Genomic DNA, 10556 nt, shown 5'->3' on the forward strand with positions numbered 1-10556 from the left:
TTGGGTCAGGGACAGGTTGGGTATCTAGTACCACGAAATCCACCGGATAGATAAACTTGTCGACCTCAATAAGGGCATCCTCAATAACACCTCGAGGAATTTTAACAGACCTATCAGCTAACTGCAGTGTTATCTGAGTAGGTTTCATTTCACCAAGTCCTAGCTGTAAGTACACATGGTACGGAAGTAGGTTCACACTGGCTCCTAAGTCAAGTAAAGCTTTTTCTACCCGGCGTTTACCTATTGTACAAGCAATGGTAGGGGAACCTGGGTCTTTGTACTTTGGAGTTGCACTAGCTAAAAAGGCTTTCTTATGGACGCTAAGTTTTCGCTTTCGCGTACACATATCCTTAGGAACTTGGCATAAGCAGGAATTTGCCTAATTGCATCTAATAAAGGAAGGTTTATGGTAACTTGCTTAAAAACTTCCAATATGTCATTAAAGTTCGATTCCTTCTTTGTTGGTACTAATAACTGAGGAAATGGGGCTCTAGGCACAGAATTATACCTCTCAGGGACTAAGTTGGCATCATCAGAAATTTTATCAGTTTCCTTAGCTAGTGGTCCTGAGGGGTGAACTAAAGTATGTTCACTATCGAGCATGGTTACCTGATTGTCTATTATTCTACCACTCCTAAGGGCTCTAATAGCATTCAATTGATTCGATGGTTTTGTACCTACTTCATGAACTCCTCTAGGATTGGGATTAGTCTGATTAGGGAACCTACCATTATCTCTCTCACTTAAAGTCTTAGATATTTAGCCGACTTGAAGTTCTAACTTAGCAAGGCTCTGAGCATTAGTTTGAAAATTCTGCTTGGTTTCCTGTTGAAAACTAACATGGCTCTGTGCTAACATTTCCTGAGTTTTTGCTAACATCTTAATAGATTCCTCTAAGCTAGTCGTTTTATTTTCTGGGACTGATGTATTCCTAGTGTATCCAAAACCTGGGGGAGCATTAGAATTATTAGACTGACCCTGACTCTGGCCCTTAGACCATGAAAAGTTCGGATGGTTTCTCCAACCAAGATTATAGGTTTCTGAATATGGGTCGAACTTCTGACGATTATCAAACCTAGTGTTATTATATGGAGCATTGGCTTGCTCTTCATTATTCTGGCCTTCCCAAAAAAGCTCCAATCTACCACTAGTGTTACCCACTTATAAAGCTTCTAACCTTTTCGCTATAGCAGCAATTTCGGCATCTGATTCATAGCCTCCTTCTACCCTATTAACGTTTCCTCTGCTAAGAAGAATTGTTTTCTGGGGTCCCCTACTACTTTCCCATTATTGGGTCTTTTCGGAGACTTCATGCAAATATGTCATCGCGTCATCAACTGTTTGGTTCTCAAATACACCAGTACAGAAAGATTCTACTGTGGTTGTGGTGGGATAATTTAAACCCTCATAAAGGATCTGAACTAACCTAAACTTCTCTAAACCATGATGAGGACATTGGGCTAATAAATCATTGAACCTTTCCAAATACCTATACAAAGTTTCTCCCTCCTGTTGAGGAAACGTGCAGATTTGCGTCCTAATAGACGATGTTTTGTGCCTAGGGAAAAACTTGTTCAAAAAGGCAGATGTAAGTTGTTCATACGTTTCGATTGACCCGGAAGCCAAACTATATAGCCACGATTTAGCTTTATCTTTCAGGGAAGGGGAATAACCTAAGTTTCAAAGCATCATCATCTAAGTTTCTAATCCTGAGGGTACTACAAATTTGCTCAAAGTCCCTAACATGGAAATAGGGGTTTTCATTTTCTTTCCCTAAAAATATTGGGAGCAGCTGTAAGGTCCCAGGTTTAAGTTCATAAGTTGATTCCGTCTCAGCTAACCTGATACATGAGGGACGAGTAGTCCTAGTTGGATTCAACAAAGCTTTCAAAGTTTCCATTCCTGGCGCTATCGGAGCAACATGGATTTTCTCCTCAGTCAAAGGATGTTCAAAAACAGACTCTTCAAAAGTCGGACTCTCTAGATTAAGGTAATCGAGACGCTTCGAACTACTAGGTTTCTCTTTTAAAAATCTACCTAGTGCGTCTCTTTTACGTTCAGGCATACAATATAATTTTCTAAATTAGAAGGGTAAGCAAACACAGAACAAGGCCGACTCAACCAAATCAAACCTATTGATTTCTAGCAAACAAAAAGCATGATGGCTCCACTTAGATTGTTTCTAGACCAGCTTCTAATCCTTCGAACGGGAATTCGTTACAATTTAAGCAAACCCCTCTGGAATCAATCCGAGTTAACGTAAGTTGAATAGAGGCGAGGGAATCTCGGTGGAGCTTTTATACCCAAGGCCTCACCGGTATTACAAGGCGGCGCAGTCACGCATTCAACTTACAGAAACCGTCAAGAATTTCGAAGTATGCTTAAAAGAGTAACCAATATTTTTCGAATGACTTTCCTGTTAAGTTAGTTACCTTATCGGTCTCGTTCTAGTCAAAATTTTAGGCTTAGGTTCACGTAGGTTAGGTGTTCCTAAAGCGGGCAAGAAGAGAACGGTGATGAAATCCGAACCCTTATCTTGTATGGCCAGGCCTTTCCCTTTACTAGAAAAATAAATGTCCGTATTTCAGTATTCAACATATATGCATACGAAGGAGTCCAGTAAATCGCTGACAGGGGATTCGCGAGTGTTTAGAATCTTACCTCCCGTTCCATACGGGGGATGAATCGGTTGTAGTCGACTCGAGCCACTGACTCCGATGTCTAGTGTACGAACCCAAGGTGCAGAGACAATATCGAAATTGTCCTCCTTCTCTGAAAACAGTTTATATTTAAAGTACCCTTCCGTAGGGTAATAAAAAAAATAATGTCCCAAAGTCCAAAAGTCCAAAATTCCAAAAGGTAAAGAAAAATTACAAAAATAATAAACCCTAATACAGTTTTTTTTTTCTAAAAGAAAATAAACAAACCCTAAACTAAAATTGTCTTCTTTTCTGTTCTTTTTGCTTTAATCTTTAGCTCCAAGTCTTTATGAAATCACCAAACTCTTTGTCTCAATTTTCTTTATGATCCAGAACCTATAGACACAAGATAAATACCCAAAAACATAAAAAAGAACAAAAATAATAAAAAAATAAAAATAAAATAAATCTAAAACCCTAAAAACAAGTCCGCATCGGCGGCGCCAAAAATTGATGTGATTTGTAGATAGTGGTAAAAGTGGTTCGATTCTCAGACTTGTGAAGGATATTAATTAGACTTAAATTCTAATATTAAAATGGAAAACTCACTAAAAATTATAGAAAACTCAATCAAAGATGATATCAATATTAAAAGAAACACTGAGGCTAAGATTCCACTATTTTCCAAGTTCAAAGTGATTAAACCAATACTTATATTTATGCAATTTTCTCGTTTAATTTGATTCTAAAATATTGCAACAAGTAGATTTTCAAAAGTAGTAATTGTAAATACCAATATGAAGCATCAAAAGTATTAAAACTAAGCATACTCCATCAAAATAGATCACAATCACTCAAATAAAAATCATATTCAATAATAGTTCAAGGCAAATAATCATATAATTATTGCAAATAAAAATATAAAATAGAATATACCACTTTTTGTTGGAAAAATAGCTTCCTCTATCGCCTCAACAATGGGGTTTAGCTCCTCATATTAATCATGATCTCAAATATTTGTTTATGGCTCAAAAGATGATTAAAAAGATGAAAAGTGATAATACAGACGATTCGCAATAGTTTGTTGGTGTTGAAGAATCACTGTTACAGGGCGAAATAGTAGCTAAAGACCTAATGCAACCGCTGTGATGAACGACGCATAGGTTCTGCTGTGAAACAACGATAGTTTTCTGCGACAGTTGCTTGTGCGTCAATGTTCTTCGTGTTCTTCCTCTTCAGCCGCAGCAGCAGAATAAGGTATTTTCCTGCAACTCGATCTCTGGAGCTCTGTGGTGTTCTAAACTTCTCTGAAAGGATTCGTACCCCTTATATGACTTATCCCCTCTCCTTTTATAGGCCACAACTCGATTAAATCTCCCCTAAAATCTTGGTTTATCTCCACAGCAAGTTTCAGAGTTTTTTTTTCTGCCAAAATCTCTTCACGCGTATTTGACCTCTTCCAATACTTCCAAACTCTTTATTAGATAACTACGAATGTTGGGGAAGCTTTTCTAGCCTTTAATCTCCCTGAATTGTCGAAAAAAATATTTCAACAGCAACCCGTGACCACAACACCTTTGTTTCCTTCTCCCGGTCGATCTAACCCAATTCATTCGATGCAATCACATATACCAACCCTGTTATGCTCTAGGAAGTCCATCCCAACAAAAATCAGCCATTGAATCTCGTTATTTCACGTCCAAATGATGATCCCAAATTCACACAGGTAATAACAGAGTTTCCCGCCAAAATTGTTTTTGAACGATGAAGAAAAAGTGGCGCCCCCTATCCAGAGTAGGGGTTCCTTTAGCAGCTACCTTAAGGGGTGTCCTGGGGGTGCCCCTTATCCAAACCGGCGGTCCGAATAACAAGTTTCCTCCGGGTGCTTTCCGACAACTTTTCGAGCCAATTTTTTCCAAAAATGTTTATTGGCCAAAAATACCTACAAATAAATGAAACACCATAATAAGTACAAAAATGAACCCTAACAATATATAGAATCGAGATAAATCGGACACAAAAATGTGTCTGTCGTGAGGTGATTGATTTATCTAGGTTGTTCTTCGGGAATATAAAACCGGATTATCAATTGGTTTTTGTTTACCTTGATTATTATCAAAAGACGGAACAAAAACTTTAGGGTTTTTCTGTGGGAGACAGATTGATCCTTTGATAGACTTGTCTGAGTGAGACAGATTTGTTTATTGTCAAAGCCTGCGATTTTGGGTCGTAGCAACTCTTAGTTGTGGGTGAGATCGGCTAAGGAAATCAAGTGCGCAGTATCCTGATGGGATCAGAGGCGTAGGGAGTACAACTGTACCTTGGATCAGTGGGAGGCTGATTGGGGTTCAACTACAGTCCAGTCCGAAGTTAGCTTGGAGTAGTCTAGTGTCTGTAGCGGCTTAATACAGTGTGTGTTCAATCTGGACTAGGTCCCGGGGGCTTTATGCACTTGCGGTTTCCTCGTTAACAAAAATTTTTGGTCTCTGTGTTATTTCAGTTTCTGCATTATATTGTTTTATCTTTATAATTGAAATAATACAGGTTGTATGTTATATCATCAATTAGAGTAATCCAACCTTTGGTTGTTGATTGTCATTGATTGATCCTTGGATATTGGTCTTTGGTACCATCCAAGTTATTCCTTGTATTTGATTAGTACTCGCAGTTTCTGTTTGAGGAAATCAAATCAAGAGAGAGAGAGAGAGAGATATAAACTCGTTGATGTACTTTAAATTGATTGAGTCTTGTTGATTCTCTTAAAAGTATATTCGAGTTTGTGCATACAGATTGCTAAGATAAATATTGGGTGGTGTTGTTAGACCCCCGCTTTTTCAATTGGTATCAGAGCAGGCAAACACGTTCAAGACCTTACAAGTCTGTGTTTGTAGCAATCTGAGTCTGAGGACAGAATCTCTTACGCATACCAGGATGCCTCCTAAAGCTTTCAACTATGTCATTTGTCTCGAGAATACCTCAAAGGATTGTTCCTTAGTTGATTCTTATGAATCTCAAGGTAGGAAGATTGTCTCATCTTGCGTTGATCACTCTTCCTCCAATGAGACATTGGATACAATGGCGAAAGCTGAAATGGAGCTCATAAAAATCGCAAAAAATTCTACTAAGTTTGTTGATCTTCAGAATCATGATCAACTTATCGATGAATTTGAAAAGTATATTGATCGAGAACTTGTACTCTATAACATTATTGAGTCCTTCTATAAGGATATTGAGAAACTTCTTTAAGAGAATAATCTACAGTGTGAAAAAATTTGTGATCTTGAAAAGATTATCCAAGAAGGCTCAATTAAAGAAAAACGTTTGATCAAGACGCATTAATCTGATTTTGACAGACTTCGTGTTGAAAAAGAGAAGCTAGATGCATCACTTTCACTAGCCCATGAACAATGTATAACCTTGGAAAAGGAAAACTCTGTCTTAAGGAAAAATTCTTCTGTTCCAACTGTTCCTCTTGACACACAATACATGAAGAAATATCCTCCAAAAGAATATTGTCTCAAGAAAAGTTTATATAACTTACAATCTTCTCACAGGGCTGTAAAGTTAAAACAGATGTCGTCTGTTGCGTCTTCTCCACGAACCTGTACTTTCTGTGGAAAAGGGAATCACTATGATATCCGTTGTTTTGCCAGGAAGAAACAAATTTCTAAACTTCGTAATTTGCTTCTTTCCACTGTCAATGGGGTAAATAGTTAGTCGACTACTGCAGTGAATCTCATGCTCACAAAACACCAACATCTTATAAAAATGATCTCCTTCCTAGGAATCATTACATGACTTCTGTGCATTCTAATAGTGTAAAGTCTTATGGTGCTGATGAAAGCATCACCTGCGCTTATAAGAACAACTCTGGTGAATCTAAGTCTAGAGTTTGGAAACCCATCTCGAAAAATCCTCTTGAACCAATCTCTAGAGGTTCTAGACTCAATAATCAGAAAGCTCCTTCTCTTGAGCTTTCAGGAATAGATATGAGAAATTTCCCTAAAAATGGAACTACCATGTGAAGACAAGAAACGCTGAGATCAGATATCCTGGTGGAATCACAACTACTCTCTCAAAACCTATGGTGAGACTATGTCTCCCTTTGCTACCTAGTAGCAGAAAGTTCCATTCTTGTATCTAACTTGAGAGATACAAGGATGATGTTTGAGAGATTCTCAAGTAATTACTGAGTTCCATTAGTTTGTATGTTTGATATCTCTTGGTGTGAGTTTTTAGTATTTCCTTCTTTCTTCACTGTGACCTTTCTTTTTGGGATGAAATATTTTGAAAGCGACACAATATGCAGTTTTCCTGGTTGGGTCCATTCCTTGGTGTATGGCTTAGTCCACGAACGTCCATATCTCCTCAAGGAACTCTAAGGTTTCCATCTAAGGTGTACACTTCAACATATATATATATATATATATATATATATATATATATATATATATATTTTATATATATGTTCATTAATTCAATAAAGGAACTCAATGGAAACTGTTCCCAAAGAAGAAGTTAACCCTACTGTAGAGGATGACCTCAAAGGAAGTGATCCTGGTCAAGAGTTTATTCTGAAGAAGATGCTTGAAAGGAAAGAGTATAACTCTTGGGTTGGAGAATCTGTTAAGGATTTAATTCTCGTTCAGAATGAAGTAAAGAACGAACTTGCTAACCTTCAACTGCAGATCAACCAACTTATTGATGGACAAGCGAAAATCCTTAGTACTGAGAATATCTTGATCAAGAATCAGAAGAAAGTTATTCTTGACTGCGCTAAGGCTCGACACTTTGTTCGCATTGTTGATCGAAAAAATAATGTTCTGACTCATGCACATGGTGTCTCTACGGTCAACAAAATCAAGGATATTAGTGACTCCTATTTTGATGGACCATTCCAGAGGTATGAGATCATCAAGGAAAACTGAGTTTTATTTGTTTCCTAGTATGTCTACTTTTTGGTTTAGTTGGAAGAATAACTAGTGCTTGAATAGCAATGATTGTGACTACACATAGCTATTATTTTTCATCTTCTTGTTCTTTTTTAGGTTTATTGGTTTAAATTCTAAAAATATTTGGAGGATGATGGTTTGCAGTATTTAGTCTTTATGATTTTTTATATTGCAATTTTTTATGGGATATTGGTGTTTACGTCCGTGAACTATGTTGTCCCATATTTTGTCAAAAGTAAAGTCGTTCATGATCGGTATTCATGTATTGATTTAAGGATGAATAGACTTTTGACATATACAAAAGTTAATCCTATATTGTCAATTCTTTGATGGAATATAGGTTAAAATCTTTTGTGTTCAAGAATAATGTTTATTAAATATCGTTATGCAAATAGTGATGGAAGATAGAATGAATCCTTGTGTATTCCACAGTATTGATCTTCACTGATCCATATTTTATGTAATATTGTGAGGCTCTGTAATGTGTCTTATGTTGAGCACGATACAACCAAGTTGATTAATTTTTTATTAGCTTTGTTGGTTGTTCCGTAAGGTACTTTATGTTGAGCATTCCTGAACTAAATTAATCATCTTGTTTGGTTATTTAGTTATTGCTCCATAAGTCTTTTTATATCGAGTAAAACAAATGAAAATTAAATTGATTACTTTTGTAATTAGTTTGGTTGTGTATTCAAATTAGATTAATTATGAGTTCTCTTATAATTAATCTAGTTAAGTATTTTCATACTCCGTAAGATTCCTCTTATGTTGAGTATATGAACGACTATCCTAATCATTTTCTAATGGTTATGTTAGTCGTATGCTCCGTAAGTTCTCTTATGTCGAGCATAATCAATTAAGTTGATCACTTTTGTGTTTAATTTGATTGCATATTCCGATTAAATTAATCACAGGTTTACTTGTGATTAATTTGATTGAGTTTTTGGATATAGAAAATCATTCTCATGGTTTTTGGTGTCCAATCAAAATCCTTATTTTCTTTTGAAATTAAGGTCGCTTTTGTTGTTACCTTGGGAATGACATCAAATGGGGGAGAGTTCTTTTGAACTTGTGCTTAATGGTCATATCTTGAGGGGTGTGCGGATGTGGAATTTTAAAGGGGTTATCTTGTATCTTTAAACTCATTGATGAATGATATTAGCTTCGGCTATATGATTGAATATAAATTATATGGTATGTATTTTCTTTTAGTCATGAAATTTTTCTTACAGAAATTTCATTATGATCCCGTTCTTGTACCTTTGCCAATTTTATTGACCAAAAGGGGGAGAATTAATATGTAGTTCACATTACAAATACATATGGTTTTCAGATTATTGTGTAAGGGGGAGTGGTTTCCATGTGAGATGGAGTATTGAATAAAGGGGAGTGATACATATCACCGTGATCGAGACCGATGCTTTCTCATTGTTATAGCTACGGATCTTCAACAACGGTGATGCTAAACTTACAACCTTTGGGATCATTAGAGTACTTGGAAGTGACGAAGATTTCGAGGAATGTTGAAGATTAGACATGTGGAATAGGAGCTACTAAAGTTTCTTTATCTTTTTTGTATTCCATATGTATTGATAGTTTTGTCACTAAAATTGACAAAGGGGGAGATTGTTAGAGCATTGCTCGGTCGAACTCGCATGCATTGCTATCTCAAGCATGTTTGTCAATGTTAGTGATCAAAATTATAAGTCTTGATTTCTAGTCTACTATAGATAAGTCTCGGACTAGGATAGAAAGTGAAGTTGAGCTCAAGGACTTCGTGGCGATTCATCATACAAGAAGAAGAACTACTCAAGAAACCGGTGGAACTTCTCGACAAAAAGGTATGTGAAGACTTGAACTTATCTGTCACTCAAAAGTCTATCTACTCTATCTCCTACTTCTTGAGACAAAAAGTCGTATGCTATATATAGACTTAGATTATACACATTTGGTATTTCGAGCCGAGTATACCTCGCCTATCTATATCTCGAAATATGTGTTGGTAAGCGTTTCGCTTCGACCATGTTTATCTTTACCTAGTGACGAAAGTCATGATATGTTTCAATCACTTTGAAAATTGCTTTGATGAGAAATGGTGTAATAACTGTATAACGTCCTCTAAGAATGTTTCAATGGTTTGAATGAGAGTTTAGATTAAATAACCAATGATGGACATAAGTATTGTTGTGGAAACACATATGTGCATAAGTACTATCCCTTGAACCAAAGTTTTCGAACTTTGTTGATCAAGAGAAACCGGAAGAATGGCTTGTTTCCAAGTCCGCCAACTCAGTTCGCGAACTGCCAAACTTCTCATCCCGAGAAATTCTGTTGGAGTTGACAAACTTGTTGCGTGAGTACCAATCCGTGAACCCAGTCCGCGAACCGGCGGAAAGTCTTTCCCGAGATTTTCTACTGGAGTTTGTAAACTCTGCCCGGTTTCTTAAGTCCGCGAACCTAGTGTGCGAACTTAAGAAGGTTATATATCTGAAGAAGATTTCTGAACTTTAACTTATAGAGACTAAGGAATGCAATTTGAAAACCGTGGATATAAAGTTCATGAACCAATTCGAGTGAATCAAATCATCTTTGCTTCAATTGTGTCTTGTGTAGTACATAAGATTTCTTTTCAATTGAACAACTCTCTAACTAGTTCAATTGAGTCATTTAAACTAGTTATGGTGAAGAAGAATATGGTTGGTATGAAATGCTCATATGGATAACCTTTTGGTTAACTATTGTTGAACCAACAAATGTACACGTTTGGTACAGTTAACAAACCTAGAAGCGTGCATTTCATTTGTGTATAACAAGCTAAGTTTTCGATCTAACGGTTGATAAATATTAGCTTGAATCTAAATCAGGTTTTCATCTAACAGTGCATATTGTTTCATTTGTGACCAAGGAGAAACCCTGATTTGAAAGACTATATAAAGGAGACATCTAGTATTGTGCAAAACTAATC

General features: G+C 36.5%; 1 pseudogene; it reads left to right on the top strand.

Annotated features, from left to right (window-relative positions):
• Positions 1 to 1438: 1438 nt before the first annotated feature.
• LOC113276799 lies at positions 1439 to 1538 on the top strand (annotated as a pseudogene).
• The last annotated feature ends 9018 nt before the right edge of the window (positions 1539 to 10556 follow it).

The sequence above is a fragment of the Papaver somniferum genome, chromosome 4, assembly GCF_003573695.1.
Source record: "Papaver somniferum cultivar HN1 chromosome 4, ASM357369v1, whole genome shotgun sequence".
Lineage (NCBI taxonomy): Eukaryota > Viridiplantae > Streptophyta > Magnoliopsida > Ranunculales > Papaveraceae > Papaver > Papaver somniferum.